Source organism: Rhamphochromis longiceps, linkage group LG15, assembly GCF_057381845.1.
Source record: "Rhamphochromis longiceps isolate RC_006_pf linkage group LG15, R_longiceps_female_GT1.1, whole genome shotgun sequence".
Classification (NCBI taxonomy): Eukaryota; Metazoa; Chordata; class Actinopteri; order Cichliformes; family Cichlidae; genus Rhamphochromis; species Rhamphochromis longiceps.
The window spans coordinates 32,111,680-32,132,398 of NC_140571.1; the positions used below are offsets into that span (position 1 = coordinate 32,111,680).

General features: G+C 45.6%; 1 long non-coding RNA gene across 1 annotated transcript in view; it reads right to left on the minus strand.

Annotated features, from left to right (window-relative positions):
- The window catches only part of LOC146652936 (uncharacterized), a 237,778-nt gene extending 217,608 nt beyond the window's left edge, over positions 1–20,170 (minus strand). The window contains exon 1 of the long non-coding RNA XR_014907560.1: positions 20,085–20,170. This is a non-coding gene — a long non-coding RNA (uncharacterized LOC146652936). The remainder of the gene's footprint in view (positions 1–20,084) is intronic.
- Positions 20,171–20,719: the final 549 nt, after the last annotated feature.

Here is a 20,719-nt window from a genome sequence, read left to right on the forward strand (position 1 = left end):
GTTCGGGCATCTGACAAGGATGCCCCCTGGGCGCCTCCTGGGTGGGGTGTTCCAGGCATGTCCCACCGGGAGGAGGCCCCGGGGCAGACCCAGGACACGCTGGAGAGATTATATCTCTCGGCTGGCCTGGGAACGCCTTGGTATTCCCCCGGACAAGCTGGAGGAGGTGGCTGAGGAGAGGGAGGTCTGGGCCTCTTTGCTTAGGCTGCTGCCCCCGCGACCCGGCCCCGGACAAAGCGGATGAAGATGGATGGATGGATGGATGGGTAAGATGGTGCTGGCAAGGCTGGCAGCCTTAACCCAGTTTCCCTCGGGATGAATAAAGTATTATCAATCAATCAATCAATCAATCAATATATGCGTGTTGCATCCAGTCAGTATATAATTGTATCTTGCTAGTCAAGCTTGCTAGCATTAGCTGTTAACTTCAAAATTATTCAAAATGTGGATCCCAAAATCTGTGGGTGAAACTAGAACTACTTTCATTGAAGGAGGGTATTTGCGTTTGGGAACTTTGTCTGGTTCCATTTCTACACAGGACAGAAAAATTATCATGAGCAAACAGTATAGTTTAGCATTTATTTTATAAATCTGCTGCTGCGTCATTGAAATGTAAATATCTGAACATATAAGTGAAATATGGGCCTATGGTGTTTAACAGTTTATTAAAGACTTCATTACAGACACACTAGAAGACTGTCTAACTATGTTCAAATTACTTTGGATGCATCTGAGCTCCACTCTAATTATTTACTGGTGACAAGAGCACAGTGAGTGGCTAATGAACAAATTTAATGAAGCTTTTTTTGCTCATGGACTCAGTCGAGTTAGTGGAACAATTTGCCTGAAAAGCTCCCAGCGTCATCTAAATCCACTGTATGACACACATTACTGAATTCTGTTCTAGCTTTAATATTTTCATAAAATACTAAAACCATTCAGATAAATTAAAAAGGGTAGTACTGGTAGCTCAGTTACCAGTATTACCCTCAGTGACCTCACTGTTTAGCTCCAGTGTGCCCAATACACGGCCTCCACACTAATGTCAAAGAGTTTGTGACCTTCACCAGATGAAAGAAAGGTCAGAGTGGCTTTTAGATGATGAGATCAATAAATAGCAGGTGCACCATTTCAAAAAGTGTACTACTGGAGCCATGCAGTCACTTCCAGATATAGATTAGCCCACTCTGTTTATAGAGGGTGGGTATAGAGGGTATAGTGTTGACAACACCATGAGTTATTTACCTTTTTTATGCCTGAATGAATCAGAGGTCAGTTATAGGCGGCTTGGACTTCTTTAAGTTTCTTGAAGACGTTTCTTCTCTCATCTGAGAAGTTTCTTCAGTTCTAAGAGTCTCCACCCACCCGGGGTCTATTTAGCATTTAGACTGCTAAATAGACACACACACACACACACGTCTATTTAGCATTTAGACTGCTAAGCACAATGAATCTGAATAAGAGCAATTTTTAACAAATGTGCAGTATGACTCTATAATCTATTTAATGAAAGCAATGTCACAATGTCATAAGCCAGAGAACCAACAGGAGGCCCTCATTGTTCCTAACCTTGTTTAAAAACCCTGCAACCTGTTTTTGTTTTGATTGAACAAAAATCTAATAAGCATCTGTTTATAAAGTTGGTAAGTTCGGCAGCTTGGTGTAGCACTTTCTTTGAAGAGCTCCTGTGTTTATGATGAGTCTGAGAAGCATTGGTGTCTGGAAATGGAACTGAAATTATTACACACTGAGTAACACATTTTTCTCCTTGTGTCGTCAGATTTGAGAAATGCAGAATTTCATATTATTATTTCCCAAACTTACATTGTCGTTGGCTGTCGTGGCTTTTGACACGAGAAGGGGATTTTTTTGTGTGTCTTGAGTCAGAATCTGGAGTTTAACAGTCAGACATCTCACCATCTGCCTGGTAATAATCAGTTTCTCGCTGCTGATCAGCAGCCCTTGTAATCCCCGACAGATATGAGGATCATTTTGTGCCATGAAGTCGTAATGATCTCAACCCCCACCTGAGCTCAAGCATCTTGTGGTATAATTGAAGTTGGGGAATAGTGGATTCACTGCTGTCTTGGTGATATTATGTAACCTCTGTTTGCCAATGCCTGGCAGTGTGACTGACTCAAGCTGACATCAAGTTGCCATGCAGGCTTGTCCTTGCGTGCACCTTTCTCTGCCACACCCGGCAGTGGCGTGCACAGACATTTTGGGGGGCAAGTGCTCCAGGGGGAAAAAAGGGCACTTTTTGCATATGTGGAAAACCTTTTCTTTTTATAATAAAAAAATCGCACAGGTTAAATGCAATTTGACTTTTATTTCAAAACATTCTCTAAAAATCAAAAATCACACCACAAAAAGATAAAATCTGTATCCAACTCTAAACTATATACATACATATTCTCAAGTGTCCATTAAATGGAGTGTACTGCTCTAAAGAAGCATCCTTCTTGGTGCCATGTCTTTGTAGATGTTGATGACCTCGTTGTAATTGATCTCCACATCTTTCTCAATGGCCAACAAGAGGAGATCAGACAACCTTTCTTCTCCACACAAACTTCTTAGTTTATTTTTGATTATTTTTAGCTTTGAAAAGGATCTTTCAACTGTCGCAGTTGTCACTGGTAGTGTTGCATAGATCTGAATCATTTTGACAAAGGCAGGAAAGATCAGCTGGCCATTGTTTTCCCTCAGTATCAGAAATATTTCTCTGAGGTCTTTTGAACTAAAGCTGGAGTGGAAGACCTTTAATTCTGTTTTGAGCTGGTCCTCATCTTCTCCATAGAATTCACAGAGGATGTGGACAGCTTCAATGGCTTCTGGGTTTGGTGGGCCTACCCAGTTAGCATGCACAGTTAAGGGCTGGAAGGACTGAATGATTCTGGCCGTTGGGCTTCCAGTATTGTCCCCTTTGAACCTCCTGTTCAGTTCCCCAGTCATGATGTCCAGAAAGGTGAAATATACACCACTCCTGAAATATGCCTCCACTGACTCAAACTGAGCACCTACTTGAGACACTGTGGTGCTGTGTTGGAAACGCACTGGAACTTTCCGCTTTCTCTCCTGACCAGGCACCACGGTAGGTACTGGAATGTTGAAACTCTCTGCCTTCTCTGATGCACATCTAAATATCTCTCCAAATTTCTCCTCAGACCTCATGGTTTGCAATGTGTGAAGCACACCATCAATTACCTTGTAGGCAGTGGAATGGTCCAACCCTTCTTCCTGCAGAGAATCTGATGCCAAAGCAGTGACTTCGAATACTGGTGTGGTGATTTCCATGCAGAGAATGAACATAAAATTAATGGCATTTCTGTACATCTGAGCATCACCTTGGGCCAGGTTAGGTGGGTCACTGTCACTGATGTCATCAAGGAGCATCAAAATGGCTTTCAAATTTCTCTGAAGTGCCTTCAGTGCTTTTTCCCTGCAAGCCCATCGAGTATCTGACAGCTGCTGGAGCTCCATAACACGTTGTCCAGGAAAGAGAGACTCCTGAAATTTGACCAAGGCAGCATGACGCTTTGGGGAGCCTGAGCAAAAGGCATACAATTTCTCCACCAAGTTGAAAAATGTCACAAAATGCTTGCTGGACTTTGATGCCTCCACTAGTACCAAATTGAGGCAATGGGCTTTGCAGTGCACATAGAGGGCCTTCTCATTGTGTGCACGGATTCTAGCTTGGAGACCTTTATACATGCCACTCATGTTGGCTGCTCCATCATAGCCTTGACCATACATGTTCTTCATCTCTAGGCCATTCTTTTGCAGAAGCAAGAACACTGTATTCTCCAGCTCCTGGCCTGTAGTTGTATCAACATTGCACACTTCGATGAATCTCTCCTTTATTTGCATATGATGAAAATATCGCACAACAAATGACACTTGCTCTTTGTGTGAAACATCAGAGGTTTCATCAAGTAGAATGGAATACATTTCAGCCTCTTTTATTTCACGTTGTATCTCCTTCCTGATGTAAGTTCCTAGTGCTGCAATGATGTCATTTTGACTTCTGTTGGAAAGCAGTGACACCTGGGGCCTTGTCTTGGTGGCTTTAACTGTGGCAATTTTTTCCAAATGCATTTTCAGCACACTATCGTAGCGGGAAAATACATTGACTAATTCACGAAAATTGCCACGGTTATCACTGGACTCACTCCCATCATGACCTCGGAATGCTTGTCCCTGACGTGCAAGATACACTGTTAGGTCAATTAATCTTGTCAGGATTTCTTTGTTTGTCTGCCTCTCTCGCTCTCTAACTTCCACCCCTTTTACGTCTGAAACATCAAATGCAGACTGAAGGGCCTTTTTCTGGAAATTGATCCATCTAACCATGCTTGTCATGTGCATCTCTGCGCTGGAGTGCTGTTTGATTTTTTCAAGAGCAGTACTCCACTTTCTGATGCCATCAGTTGTCCAGGCTGTTCTGCTTTTATATTTTTCATCCGAGAGGAAAAGCCGACAACTAAAACAATGCATTGAATTAGCAGTGGGTGAGTATTCCAGCCACACATTAGCAGAAAACCACTGTTTCTGGAATGATCTCCCCTCAGTTTTGGGGTAAGGTATATCAGGCTGACATGGGCCCACATTGCAGCACATTGAAACGTATCTGTCATTGCGCTTTATTTTAAATGTATGGATGTGTGTTGGATCTGTTGGGTATTGTAAAGCTGCTAACTTTGACATTATGTGATCGATCGGTTCTTCCTCATTGTGGTCTTCAGAGAGCACTACATCAGTGTCTGTATGCCTAACTGAACCTGTTGCTGCATTGGTCGCGGCTTCATCTGTTTCTATATCTCCCTCTTCTGCTATGCTGGTAGATGGCATAGAGCTGCTTCCCTGCTGTGACTGACTACAATGGAGCAATAATAATAATAATAGTATTATTATTTATCATAATAATAAGCTTAAACAGATAGTTTTAATAATAACCCATACTGCAAGTCTTGTAACATAGAAATAACTTTCGTAGGTACAAAATAATAGTTAGCTCAATGCCTGCTGATTAAGTTCATTAAAAACTAAGTGTGAACAGCTTTTAAGATTTTTCAATAGAATTAACTGCAAGGAGCAGGTTACATTAAAACATTAAAATAGAACCTGACTCTGCCCTTGACTCTGACCTTTCATCTTCATTTTCCTTTGCTTTCATCCAGGAGAGCAGAGAACTGCTTCCCTGGGCTGCCTGTTGTAGATCCCTTTCTTTCTCCTTTCTCAGCCTCTCTTTCCTAGGCATTATGCTTGCTGAAATTAGTAAATAAATAGACCAAAATGTATGAGAACGAATAAGACTGACTGTGGTCATTACAAGAACAGGGCAGAATGGTCGTTTTCACAGGCAATTGGGAACTGCCTATTTTTCCTTTAGCAAATTAATGTGTTAATGTTGCCAATATGTTACACCAAAAAAAATTAACATGTCTAACCAGTGCTTCTCAAAACTTTTAACATGCACCACCCCCAACACCGTACCCTTCAAACTACCAATAACAACGTCACTGTTCTGTCACAATCAGGTCACAACACAGTGCGTAAATGTCTGCGAGCATCGCTGAGTCAGTAACAACCAGTTAGGCTAAAGACTGCATCTTTAGACAGTTGGACGGTGTTCTAACTTTCTCACAGGAGACACCTACTAAAGACAGTCAAAAACATTAATTTCAATCTTACCAAAGTAGGACAGTAGTTGACGTTAGTTATGGAAAGGCTAATCCACAAAAACGGAGAAACGTCCATAATTCTATTATTCATAATCATGTCAAGGTTTTAGGTTTTTCTGCAGTTCCATCTCTAAAAAGTGTGATGTCTTCCCGTCACTGACTTCAGTTTGAAAACTTTGTATTTATTCACAGATTTCCGTGAGATCATCCTAAAATTTGTAACGAAAAATGGGCTCAAAAGAGCCCTCTGCCTAACGGCATGTAGCCTTATTGGATTGGCCGTGAGCCCCGCCCCCCTCAGGGACTCCAGGACCGCGGCCACCCGCAGCACATGCTCCGCCCAGGTGTCGCTGTGGATGATCACGTCATCCAGGTAGGCGGCAGCATACGCCGCGTGCGGACGCAGTACCCGGTCCATGAGACGCTGGAAAGTGGCCGGGGCCCCGAACAGGCCGAACGGGAGTGTCACGAACTGGTACAAACCGTACGGAGTGGAGAAGGCCGTTTTCTCCCTGGCCTCGGCAGACAAGGGAATCTGCCAATAGCCCTTGGTTAAGTCCAGCGTCGTGAAAAAGCGGGCCGTGCCTAACCGGTCCAGGAGCTCATCGACCCGAGGCATGGGGTAGGCATCAAAGCGTGACACTTCGTTCACCCTGCGATAGTCGACACAGAACCGTATAGACCCATCCTTCTTCGCCACCAGAACGATGGGGCTACACCAGGCACTGTGCGACTCTTCTATTACTCCCATCCTCAGCATTTCCGCCAATTCCCTCTGCACGATTTTTCGCTTATGCTCCGGGAGCCTGTAGGGCCGTGAACGCACCGTCACGCCGGGCTGCGTCACGAACTGGTGCTCGATGAGGGACGTCCGGCCGGGCAGGGGGGAGAACACGTCCGCAAAACGCTGTTGCAACGCGACAACATCCGCTCTCTGGGCCTGTGTGAGATGGTCGTCACAAGGGAGGGAGGTGGGAATGATAGAATTTGGCACCTCAGGCCCCAACTCATCTCTCTCCTTCACCAGGCTCACCAGAGAAGCAGTTTCGACCTCTCGCCACTGTTTGAGGAGATTGAGGTGATAAATCTGCGCGGCTCCTCCCCTGTCCGACCGAGCGACCTCATAGTCCACGTCCCCGACACGCCGTGTGACCACAAAGGGACCTTGCCACTTGGCGAGCAACTTCGAGCTGGAAGAAGGGAGTAACACAAGCACTTTATCTCCCGGTGAAAATTGCCTGAGTCTAGCCCCTCTGTCATACAGGCGTTGCTGACGCTGCTGAGCCTGGAGCAAATTCTCCCGTGACAACCTCCCCAAAGTGTGGAGTTTTGCTCTCAGGTCCAACACGTACTGAATCTCATTTTTGGCGGGGCTCGGACCGTCCTCCCAGCTTTCTTTAATCAGGTCGAGCACCCCACGTGGCCTCCTGCCGAACAGCAGTTCAAAGGGAGAAAATCCCGTGGAGGCCTGGGGCACCTCCCGCACTGCGAATAACAGAGGGTCTAGCCAGTGATCCCAATTGCGTTCATCCTCGTTAATGAACTTCCGAATCATGGACTTTAAGGTCTTATTCAGCCGCTCCACCAGCCCGTCAGTCTGAGGGTGGTAGACGCTGGTCCGAATAGATTTAATGCCCAGTAATTCGTACAGTTCCCGCAGTGTACGAGACATAAACGACGTGCCCTGGTCAGTTAGTATCTCTTTCGGGATTCCGACTCGGGAGATGACCTGAAACAGTGCCTGCGCCACACACTTAGCCGAGATGGTGCGCAGCGGAACTGCTTCCGGGTACCGCGTTGCGTAATCCACCAGGACTAACACAAAGCGGTAACCGCGTGCACTCCAGTGAAACGGCCCGATGAGGTCCATGCCGATGCGCTCAAACGGGACCTCAATGAGGGGGAGAGGGCGCAGAGGCGCTCTCGGTATGGCCGGCTGATTAACAAGTTGGCAGTCCGGGCAGGACGCGCACCAGCGGCGCACATCCGCTCGGATGCCCGGCCAATAAAATCGGGCCGTTATTCGCTCCAGAGTTTTCTCGTAGCCCATATGCCCTGCCATGGGGTTATAGTGGGCCGCCTGGAAAAGTGTTTCCCGGCGGCCCTGCGGCACCAACAACTGGGTGTGTGTTTCCTCAGTCTGAGTGTCACGACTCACTCGATATAAACGGTCATTTAATAAGACGAAACGCGGGTAGGTCTGCGCGGCCTCAGGGCGCACCACGTGACCATCAATAGCCATCACTTGGTCAAAGGCTGAGCGTAGGGTGCCGTCACGAGACTGCTCCAGTGGGAAATCACCCATGGGGGACACTTCCGGGGCTCCTCCCCCCCGGAGTCGGTGTCGGACGACCCCGCGTCACCGCTGAATGCCGCGCACACGCTACACCCCGCTTCCGGTCGTGATCGCACCCCCGCGTACTGCCCCAGTAGCTGATGAAACCCCGGCCAATTGGTACCCAGAATCAGGGTGTGCGACAGGCGCGGGCTAACCGCCGCCGTTACCCTATGTGTATGGCCCTTGTATTTTAGCAGCAGCGGCACCATGGGGTACCGGTGCACATCACCATGAACACACCTCACCGCCACCCATTCTGCCTCCAATAATGCCCCGGGGCGAACCAAGCCTTGGTGCACGAGGGTCTGTGTGCAGCCCGTGTCCACCAACGCCTGGCGTATATCCCCTCGAGTCCTTACCCGAATACTGTATGTCCCTCCTGGACCAGGGGAGGGTGCTGAGGCGCCAGCAACGCGGAACACCTGCCCCACTTCCATAAGCGGACAATCCCTCCTCAGGTGTCCCGGCTGCCCGCACTTCCAACACCCCGGCCCCGGCGTTTGTGCTGCCCTCCGTGGCTCGGGGGCGGCTCCACTCGGCTTGGTTCCCCTGGATGGCACCGCCGCCGCAAAAGGGTTAGTGGGGCTCAGCGCCGGCAGCCGCTCTGCCTGCCCTGGTGCCGGCACACGGCGCCTCGGGGGCCGGCACTGGGGCCTGTTTGTTCGGCCTCCGTCCGGCGTCCCCGGGCTCCCCTGCTCCAGCGGCAAGGTGGTCCTCCGCCAGCGTCACCGCTACCTCCAAGCTTGCGGGCCGGTGGCACCGGACCCATCTCGCCGTCTCCGCTGGCAATCCCTCCGTGAACTGCTCCAGCACCACCTTGTCCACCAGCTTCGTCTCGCCCTCCGATGCTCCCGGCTGCAACCAGCGCACCGCCGCGTCGCGCAGCTGCCGGGCCCAGGCGAATGGTCGGTCCGTTGTAGCCAGCCGACAGGCCCGGAACCGCCGGCGATGGTCTTCGGCGGTGAGCCCCAGCCTGTCCACCACTGCCAGGCTCACATCCGGGAAGCTGCTCCTCGACGCCGGAGGCAGACTCAGAGCCGCTGTTTGTGCCTCCCCAGACAGCAGGGGAAGCAGCCGCGGAGCCCACTCCTCCCGCGGCCATTGGCAAGCCTCCGCCGTGGCACGGAAGGTCTCCAAAAAAACCTGTGGGTCGTCCCCGTCCCCCATCCGGGGCACCGCCACCGACAGTGGCGAGGGCTTCGGCATGGCAGCGGCCCCGACCAGCCGCTCCAGAACTTGCGTCTGTCGGTCCGTTTGCTCCCGCAGCGCGGCCAGGTGGGCACGCTGGTCGGCCGCCTGATCCCGGCTCATCGTCGCCATCTCCGCTAGCATCTGCGGCAAGAATTGCAGAGGCTGGGCGGGTGGCGCGGCCTGTGGGTCGGACATTCCCCCACCGGCACTTTCCTGGGTTTCGGCACCACTTGTGGAGTACACCAGGCACAAATACACGCACACGCAGGTATGTACTGCCAATTTCCACATTTATTGACGTGTTTGTTTTGACAGCTGAATCAGTCGCACAGCCTGACAGCTCACGAGCCCAGCTGATCTCTCCCTGGCCGCTCCTCCCCGTCTCACTATAAAAACACAGCGGAGGGAGACCATCATCAGTACATAAACACCATCAGCTGTCCTTACCGGCCTCGCAGCGCCGCCCTGTTGAGCCTTCTGCTCCACTCCTCCCCTGCAGCTGCGCCCGGGGCCACGCCTCCGCCACAGTTACATTTTAAATGTGTCGTTTTTTTGTTTATCCATATGGATGGATGGAGGGGGCAAGCTGGCAAAGTTTGTCATGTGCAGTTTCTGACAGGCTACTTCACAACAAAACAATTGCAGGTTGGTCTTAGAGGGCAAACAGAATAATTTCACTCGATTCATGGGTTACCTGACTGGTTGGGAAGGGAAAGAGCTGCCGTGTTGTCCGCCGTGGCTCCCAGTCGCTATAGTTAGCCTACTATGCCTACTCCAAGTAGTCCTATGTCATGCCGCTGCTACACGCCTCACAACAAATGAACTGCAAGCGTGTTCACGTGACACGGTGACAGTGAAAAAGCGACAGGGTTCGGGTGTCTTTGAAGAAGGGGCACAAATCAAGCCATTATTTTCACACCTTTTTAAATCGCGCAGCTTTAAAAAAAAAAATCACGTCTTTCAAAAGGGCACTTTTTTGGACTGAGGGCAAAAGGGCAAGTGCTTCAGCACCACCTCGTCTCTATCTGTGCACGCCAGTGACACCCGGTGTATACAGTATGTGTGTCAAATAATCAGACACTAACATTGTTGCACAAAGGTCTGTAGGTGGAAAGATCTATCACACACAAAAAAGTCACATCAGTCGGTTTTTGATCTGCTAGCTTGATCATCTCCAAAAGATGCCACTCAGCTGCATGTAAAACCGTCACATTCTGCCAACAGCTAAATGAAGGGTGCGTTTAACTAATCCACTCATTTAGCTGCTCAACAGTTAGTAGGCCATTATTAGTGCTATCCTAACTGTTTTAACTATTTTATGTATTTATTTCAACTGTATGTAGTGCACTATAAAATCCGTGTATGGCAGTGTATAGCAGCTATTGTAATACAGGATCTGATCTGATATACACTTAGTTATATTGCATTTTATTATTTATATCTGTTTGTTTGAATTTTGTGATGACATATATTTAATTTCAGTGTGTTCTTTTGTTGAGTTCTGGTGTTTATAAAGTCAATTTGAGTACAGAGAACTTTGATCTTAGCGTGCGTTATCCCGCTGAAAGCAGCACTATAAGGAAATTCCTCTGACCTCCTTTATTAGAGGAAAAAAGCTCAAAAGTCAGACTTGTTAAATTTAAAGAAGCTATGTCCATTTTAAATTTAGCAGAAGAAGAGTACACTGTGGTGTACTCTTCTTCTGGTGTACTCAGGTAGCCTGTGGCATTTAAGAAGACTCAACAGGTACCAAAGAACCCAGATACTATCCCCAACCCATTACACCACCACCTGTGCAAAAAAAGTAACCTCATTTTCTTTTGCTGGCTAAAATTATTGCCACTCACTGTGGTCTTTGGCTATTTTAGCTTTTGTCTTTTAAGAGTTTCGTTTTCCTTAGGGCGAAAAAAGGAAAACTTTACCCTTCAAATTCTTAATGAACATTTCATTTTAAATATTAAAATGTCTATACTTGCAGGAGCAAAAGTTTCCTTTGTACCAGCTCCAAACCTGGTAAGCATTAAAAGTGAGTTTGTGAATAGGCTATAAGCCCTTTCCATATGGTGATTTAAATCAGAAAATAGAAGCAGAAAATGTGCATTTTAAGTTAGAAAACAAGTAAATAAATAGATTAAGGAAGGACGACAGGAACAGAGAGTATCGGCAGTGGCCAACTGCATTAAAACACAATATTTTGCTTTCATGAATTTAATGTTTGACCCATCCTGGTATTGTATATAGAGAACCCAACAGTTCCCCTTATTTTTCACCCTAGTGTGAAAATAATCATCCATCTGTCCATTTTGTTCCACTTACTGTAGCCAATTCAGGGCTGCACCTCTGCTAAATTACAAATTAAAGAGGTGCAACTGCAGCTCTACAGTGTCTTGTAGCTCCTGCTTCCAGTTACCCACTGCAATATGATTTTTTTTTTTAGATTTGAATATCAAGAAATGAAAGATGTAGGAATCTGTACTGTTTGTTTATTAGTTAACACAACAGATCTAACAGTCACTATTCAGTATAGTCAGCATGGCCTTGTTTAGTAGCTGGAAGATAAATACATTTGAGACGAACAGTGGTGTGTGTAAGGTGCATTTCAGGCAACTGTATTACTGCTGAAATGAACTAAAAAGATTAAAATGAAAAAATACCAGTTTTGCCACCCACGCATCCATCATTTTTGTACATTAATATTAGTGCTTTCACTAATTTGGTGACTCCTCGTGCTGCTAGAGACGGCACCACCCGACTTTTGTGATCAGCCCCAAGTGGTCATTTCTAGGAACTGCATACCTATCAGAGGTAGGCAAAAGTGCAGATATTCTAAGTAGAACTATAGATACTTCTGTTAAATAATACTGAACCAACTTATTTACTCCAGTGAAAGTGAAAGAGTACATGCTGGGAAATGTGATCAAAGTAGGAAAGGAAAAAGTAGATCTTTTTAGAACAATTGTCAGGGTCCTGGGTCGGAGTGACCCAGGATCCCTGAGCAGTTATGAATTATATTATTAGTGTATGTATATTTGGTGTTGCTGTCCTTCTCCCTGTTTACGCGTGTGTGTGTGTGTGTGTGTGTGTGTGTGTGTGTGTGTGTGTGTGTGTGTGTGTGTGTGTGTGTTTCTGCGGGCGCCTTCAGGCCTGGTGGGTGTGGCCCTGCTGGCGGACTGGCCACACCCGAAGCCACACACCGGCTGCTGATCAGGCCTCGTCGGGGGAGCTACTTAGGAGAGTCATGGAGCTCCCACCGACGCGGGATCATTGTGTCAGACACCACGTTAGTCATCCAGTTGAGCCTAGTTAGTTAGTTAGTTAGTGTGTGTTTATGCCCGCGGTTGTATGTGTCCTGACGGCTGCTTCTATTGTGTCCCCAGGAGAAGTGTGGAGCACCAGACAGCAGCCAGCATGAGGAGTGCTGAAACACAGGAGCGGAGAGTAACAATACAACATGCTAACCTGTTTATCCTTCTCTAAACTACAGATGCAACATATGAATAACACAAAGTTAGTGTCACTGAGCAAACCTTATCTTAACATCTAATCTCTCTTCTTCCTTTCCTTTCCTCTCTTTCTTACATCTTTCTCTCTATCTGTAAGCAAAGTTAGCTGTCTTTCTTTTCTCTCCCTGTAAAACAGAGCAGCTGTGTCTTTAGCTAGCAACACACTGTGCAACAGAATTCACAGTTAGTCTGTTTGCTGATGTTTGTTGAGCTGATAGAAACTTTGCATTTGCAATTACCTGACAGTTAAAAAAAAGTTATTCCTTTTATAACCACTAATTATTAAGTATAGAGCGGCTCCTCCCCAACCTCCTCCACCACAGGTACAACATGCCCAGGACCCTCTACAGTTAGCGGATGTCGGAGTGGAGGATGCCATCCTGTACCTCCTACTCAGAGCCCACTCACACCTGGACAAGGGAAAAGGCACGGTCAGGATCCCGTTTCTTGACTTTTCAAGTGCCTTTAATACAATTCGGCCCTGTCTTCTTCAGGGAAAACTAAACAGGATGCAGGTGGACCCCTGCCTGGTCGCTTGGATCTCCGACTACCTCACTGACAGACCGCAGTACGTCAGGCTAAAGGACATCACGTCTGACACTGTGGTCAGCAGCACAGGGGAACCACAGGGAACTGTGCTGTCCCCTCTTCTCTTCAACCTGTACACCTCTGACTACTGCTATAACTCTGAATTATGCCATATTCAGACGTTTGCGGACGACACGAGGTGTATCTGGGATGAACAGGAAGAGGAGTACAGGAGTCTGGTGAGGAACTTTGTAACATGGAATCACACAAACCACCTGCAACTCAACACCTCAAGGACCATGGAACTGGTTGTGAACTTTAGGAGGTCCAGACCAGGTCCACTGCCAGTTCAGATAGAGGGAGTAGAGGTGGAGGTGGTCAACATGTACAAGTACCTCGGGATGTGGGTAGACAACAAACTGGACTGGTCATGCAACACGCACCACCTGTATAAAAAACGCCAAAGCAGACTGTATTTCCTCAGGAGGCTGAGGTCTTTTAACATCTGCAGGAAGCTCCTGAAGATGTTTTACCAGTCGGTGGTTGCCGGAGCACTGTTCTATGCTGTGGTGTGCTGGGGGAGCAGCACAGCAAAGAAGGACTCATCCAGGCTGGAAAAACTAATCAGGAAGGCTGGCTCTGTGGTCGGCATGAAGCTAGACACTCACACACAGTGTTTCTTTAGTGTCCTTTTCTCTGCAAAGTGGCAGAGAAAAGGACACTAAAGAAACTGCTGAACATTATGGACAATGCTGGGCATTCTCTGCACACGGTCGTAAATAATCAGAGGAGCCTATTCAGCGACAGGTTGCTTCTCCCAAAGTCAAGAAACAACAGACTTAAAAACTCCTTTGTCCCACACGCCATCAAACTGAGGGAGGGAAAACAAGAGGACAAAGGAGGGCGGAAACGACTAAGTTGCAGTGCTTTTTTTCACTGTGCAATATTCGCAATATTTTTTCTTATGTTCAACTGTGCAATAATCACTGTGCAATAGACTCACTCAAATGTGCAACCCACTGGTATTTCTATTTATCCCTATTATATATTCTGAATTTATATTTGCATAGGTTATCAAAAATATCTGCATCTAAATTACTTCAGGGTTGTTTTAAATTAAGCCACATTGATGTTTTGCCTAGCTCACTTATGCACCTATCATACATCATACATATGTTTCTATCATACATCTATGATAGAAACATATCCATCCAATAAGCTAACAAGTTCAATTTCATCATAAAAATAAAGCTGTACTAACAGACATCAAACTAAAAGGTAGATCTGACAATATCGGTCTTAATGTATACTTCATTGATCCCCGTGGGGAAATTCCTCTCTGCATTTAACCCAGTCGCTCAGTGAAGCAGTCGGCTGCCATTGGGCGCCCGGGGAGCAGCGTGTAGAGATGGTACCTTGCTCAGGGGTACCTCAGGGTAGCTGTTCAGGAGACTCGAACCCCTGACCTTCCGATCACAGGGCCAACGCTTTACCGACTGAGCTATCCCTGCCCTTGACTTGTGATTTTATTTTATTTCTTTATTTTTTTATCGGCTTGCAACAGCAGAAAGTCTCTCTGTGATGACATCTCAAATACTGATTGGCTGAGGCAGTTGCTGCCTCTTGGGTAACGTCCAAATGTTGGTCTCAGAAAAACAGCTACTTGGCAAATATCAGGATTTGCTGGGCAATGAGTGAAAAACTGACAAAACTGGTTGGAGAGGGTAGATTTCAGGTTTGTTAAGAGAGGTTCAAAATAAAAAGAAGAGCAAGAATTAGGCATTACCAGTGACACAGTTTGAATCTAATTGAAAAAAAAAAACAGATTGATAGAGATGGACAGAGAGAGCCAAGGGCACCAAGAGAAAGTGTGCCAGATGCAAACAACCACCTACAGCGATGTCAAATGATCCCACTCCCTTTCCGAGTGTCTCATATCTGTTTTCACACAGGGTGGAACAAAGCTAGCAGGAACAATCAAAAGACAGAGATAGGGAATGACAGCATGAGAGCAGAGGACAGAAAGACAAACACAAGAACAAGAAGGAGGGAGGCAGATGGGCAAACTGAAAATAGCCAAAAGGCATAACAATAGAAGACTCTTCCAAAGCATCCTGAGCAGATCCTGGGACCATTAGTATACACACTGGGATTTGTGCAGTTTGGTCCCTTGTAATGTGACAATACATGTGGACTCACAACAGGAGAATTTGTCAGGGGAATAGGTTCTAACAAAGAGATGAGAGAATATTTGCCCTGAATATCATATGTGGTGCGTGGACTGTAAGATAGAGACATACGCATGGAGATACACAGAGAAGCTCCAGCTACAAAAGCTTTTGATATGTCTGATACAATGTCCTTAAAGGCACGGCCACAGGGGTGAGCCAGAGATGCAGCAAGAACAAAGAGTCTAGAGAACAGATGGAGTGAAGGAGACAGAAGGAAGCAAGGAAAGACGGAGGATGAGGAGAAGAGGGGAGTGAAACATATCAACTGTATGGGAACCAGAGGAAGCCATGCTGTGTTTCTGCAAGAACACATGGAGTTGCTCCTCACAGCAACTCATCAAAAGCAGCAGCTTTTTGATCTGAATGCTACACACACACACAGAGAGAGAGAGAGAGAGAGAGAGAGAGAGAGAGAGAGGTATTTTCTTGCAGGCAAGCAAGGAAAATAAAAACTTACTGAAAAGACAGCTTTACCAGTTAAACCTCCACCATTTAAAGTTAAGTGGTTTTAATGGTGGAAAGCTCTTTTCTTTCCCCTCAACCCCCAACCAACTGCCAAAGGTCTTTTCCTGTTAAAAGGGAGTTCTTCCTCCCCATTGTTCTCCAGTTCTTGCAGATAGTGGAATATGTGACTTGTAACATTGTAGGGTCTTTTCTGTGGTGCTGTGGAAATATAATTGAATTGAAGTGAAACATTTGTCTTTGTGGAGAACAGATGTAGAATAAGACATCCCTTTACACATAAATGAATGAAATAAAAAAAAGGACCTATATTCCAGTGGCCTTTGCCAGCTCCTCAGATAACCAGATCAATGTGACGTAACACTCCTGACTACTGCATTATCGTACTGCTTTTGGATGGTGGATCAACATATTTAACAAGTAAGATCACTGTGTAAGACACAATGATACATAACCCTTAAAAAATAATTTACATGCAGATAAACACAATTATTTTAAACTGTTTTTGTTTGTTTTTTTTAATTCCCATCTGTGCTGTCTAATATTAGTCTGTGGATTGGATATTCCATTACACAACCAAATAAAGTTTCAGTCATGTATTCAAAAACCCAAAGATTTGTGTTTGCATCAAACAAGTCAGTAGGTGTGATTTTAAAGATTAAATGAATGGTGAAACATTATGATCTAATATCCAAGACATCTTTGTACTGTGTTGTACTGCCTAACCACCAGTCTGAACCCTGGAGAGAGTGGAGCTAATGAGTGTGTGTGAGTATGTTTATTAAAAATAACAATGTGATGAGGGTGAGGATGTGGTATCTCCTTTACCCTCTTAATATACTGGGCAAGATGTCTGACTGCATAGTTGTGGACCCGTGTCTTATGAAAGCCTTATTATGTCTATCCTGACTCCCTGAATGAGGAGAGAGCCAGATCCCGGTGATCTCTTTGTGCCTTATTTGTGCAGCATTTTGAGTCCTCACAGGTTAGAAGATCAGAACCAGTGATTGTTTCTGATGTTTTTAATGACTGCTTGGAGAGATTTTCTCTCTGTCTAGGTGGTAATCCCAAACCAGATAGTGATGGTGAGAACACTCTCCACAAAATTCCTGCTTGGATGAGGGCCTGATGTCTCACACAGGCTTTTCTCAGCAGCCTGATAAAGTACAGCTGCTGCTTTCTTTTTATTTTGTTGTGTGCCAAAACTGTGGACTTATCTTGGACAGTTTGTACCACAAAGCAGACCATATTTTTTCTGAAAACAGAACTTCCACCCACCATACAGCTTTTGTGAAAGGGGAAACTATTCATAGAGAAAAATAACCAAGCAACATGTCAAGATTTTTTATTTTATTTTATCAAAGTCAATTAATTTGTATAGATAATTTGTCCTTTAAACAATCAATGAATTTGTAATTGTAAGTCAGTGGTAACTCATTTAGGGTTAGGGTTTTGGGTTTCAGTCAGGTCAACATCCACATCTTTTGAAGGAATTTTCACCTTCCGGGAAAACCAAATTGAAAAGTTTTTAATCTAGAAAAATAATGATACCAAAATCTGTGTATGCAGCTTCATTTGAAATTTAACATAATCTAGTCTCTGGAATAACAACATTTGAATGCCTATTTAATATTTGGCTAAAAGAAGATGCAACCCTAACCCTAGATCCCATCGATCTGCTTAATGATAGTACGTTTGTGCCACAGGAGCGACAGCTGATTGGATCATCCATTGCTGTTGATATTACATTTATTTTAAACTTCAGTGTATTCACTCAGCAACTGCTAAGTGTGAAAATCAGATCAGAGTCCACCATGGACCATGGAAACTTAAAAGACACTGTTACAAAAGGACATCATCAAATGGCAAGTGATTGTTTTTAACTGTCAAGTCCTTCTGACACTTTTCCCCATGTGATAACTGATGGACAGGAAATTGCAAACAGCTTTTAATGTGTTAATCTCTTTGGAAACACCCCACCATCCACCTGTGATATATTTTTCTAAGTTTAATGCTCTTTTCGTTGTTGTCAAAGGAGCTTGCAAAGAAAAGCGTCTGGACTTCTTTAAGTTGCTTGAAGATGTTTCACCTCTCATCTGAGAAGCTTCTTCAGTTCTAAGGTCACATGGTGGAGAGTCCCAGATATAAACCTAGTGGGAGTAACCCCCCCACAGAGGGACAAAAGGACCCCCTGATGATCCTCTAATCGCCTGAGCCAAGATGTGAAACTGGGTGTGGGTCCCAATCAGTCAGGGTTTCGGGTGTGTTCATTGTGAAACCTGGCCCCACCTTATCATGCGAATTCCTGAGGTCAGATGGCCCAGGATGTGAGTGGGCGTTAAGGCGTCTGGGAAGGGATCTCAAAACTGGATTATAGATGGCAGAGAGTTGGTGTCGTAAACCACCGCCTCTGTTCAAAGATGGTCACTCACAGTGGACATAGATGGCTTCTTTCACTCCTCTTTCAAACCATCTGTCCTCTCTGTCCAAAATGTGAACATTGGCATCCTCGAAAGAGTGTCCTTTATTCTTAAGATGCAGATGGACTGCTGAGTCTTGTCCTGTGGAGGTGGCTCTTCTGTGTTGTGCCATGCGCTTGTGAAGTGGCTGTTTGGTCTCTCCAATGTAGAGGTCTGAGCATTCCTCGCTGCACTGTACAGCATACACCACATTGTTAAGTTTGTGTTTTGGCGTTTTGTCTTTCGGGTGAACCAGTTTTTGTCTGAGCGTGTTGCTGGGTCTGAAATACACTGGGATGTCATGCTTGGAGAAAACTCTCCTGAGTTTCTCTGATACACCGGCTACATAGGGGATGACAATGTTGTTGCGTCTGTCCTTCTTATCCTCCCTCGCTGGTGTCTGGTCTTCTTTTCTGTGCCTCTTTGCTGACTTTAAGAACGCCCATTTAGGATAGCCGCATGTTTTGAGTGCTTCCTTTACATGTGTGTGTTCCTTCTTTTTTCCTTCAGGCTTAGAGGGAACATGTTCTGCCCGGTGGTGTAGGGTCCTAATTACTCCAAGTTTGTGTTCCAAAGGGTGATGGGAGTCAAAGAGGAGGTACTGGTCCGTGTGTGTGGGCTTCCGGTAAACTTCGATGTTGAGTTTGCCGTTCTCTTCAATGTGCACAGCGCAGTCCAGGAAAGGCAAACAGTCGTCCTTTGTGTCTTCCCTGGTGAACTTGATGTTTTTATCCACAGCGTTAATGTGCGCAGTGAAGGATTCCACTTCTTGTGTCTTGATTTTGACCCAGGTGTCGTCCACATATCTGTACCAGTGGCTGGGTACTCTTCCTTTGAAAGAGCCAAGAGCCTTCCTTTCCACTTCCTCCATGTAAAGGTTGGCTACAATAGGTGACACGTTGTTCGTTGTTGTTTTTCGCCGTCTACTCGGTAGATTTGTATTCTTTTCCTTTTCGTTTTTCCTTTTCCTAATTTTTGTGATTTTCGGACTTGTTTTTGACACTTGACATGACCCCAAGGCTCACCAGGGACTCCGGCTTTTCCGCTCCGCTCCCAATGAGTACTTTCCAGAGGAAATACTGCGTGGACACGGAAATCAAAACACTCACAATAACAAGGTAACCAGGAGGGGGTTAACGAAGAGTAGGGTGAGAGCCAGACTCAAGAGGGAGACACACAAAAAACGAGCGCTCCCATCCATTATCCTTGCTAATGTGCGGTCTCTCCACTCCAAGCTGGGCGAGCTGCAAGCCTGCGTCAACCACCTGCATGAGTACAGAAATGCCTCCGTTCTGACATTTACAGAATCGTGGTTAAACAACAGCGACGGTGACAGCACGCTGCACATTGATGGCTTTTCACCATCCCTTCGTATGGACAGAGACCGCGAACGCACCAGGAAGCAACATGGTAGCAGCGTGTGTCTGTATGTAAACAACAGCTGGTGCTCTACAGTCACTGTGAGGGAGAAGCTGTGCACTACAGACATTGAGCTTCTGGCTGTTTTCCTGCGCCCCTACTACCTCCCCAGAGAATTCCCACAGCTTTTCATCATCTTGGTTTACATCCACCCCAGAGCTGATGCAGCCAAAGCCACAGAGTACTTCAGCAACACTCTGTATATACTGGAACAATTATCACCGCACTCTCCCAAGTTCATCCTGGGTGAATTCAACCACTGTTCCCCTGACAATTCGCTTAACCATTTAAGACCTACCATAGAACCAAGTCCGCCAGAGCTTATATTATATTTTTACATGCTGTGGAGCCATTTTTGGGAGCATTTCATATTTGGACTATAATGACACTCCCGAAACATCAGCTTCTGTTCTATGGGAAGCAGGGAAAGCTGTGATGAGAGGTAAAATAATTTCTTTCTCATCACATAAAAAGAAAAAAGAAAAAAAATATTCAGGAATTAGAAAAAAACATCAAATCACTAGAAGAAGCCTACGCGTCCCACCATGATCAGGAAACATTGAACAAAATACGCAAAACAAAACTAGAATTAAATGAGATAATTAATAAAAAAACGAAATTCTTAGTACAAAGACTACGCTTACAAAATTATGAACATGGTAATAAATCCGGTCAATTTCTAGCAAACCAGCTAAAAATAAATAAAGAAAAAACAACTATATGTGCTGTTCAAGATTCATCTGGGAACACAATATATGAACCGATACAAATAAACAACATTTTCAGGGATTTCTATAAAACGTTGTATTCACCACAAATAAACCCATCTAAAAAAGAAATTGATCAGTTTTTGGACAACATAACTCTTCCAAAATTATTAGACACTCAAGCAATGGCACTGGATTCA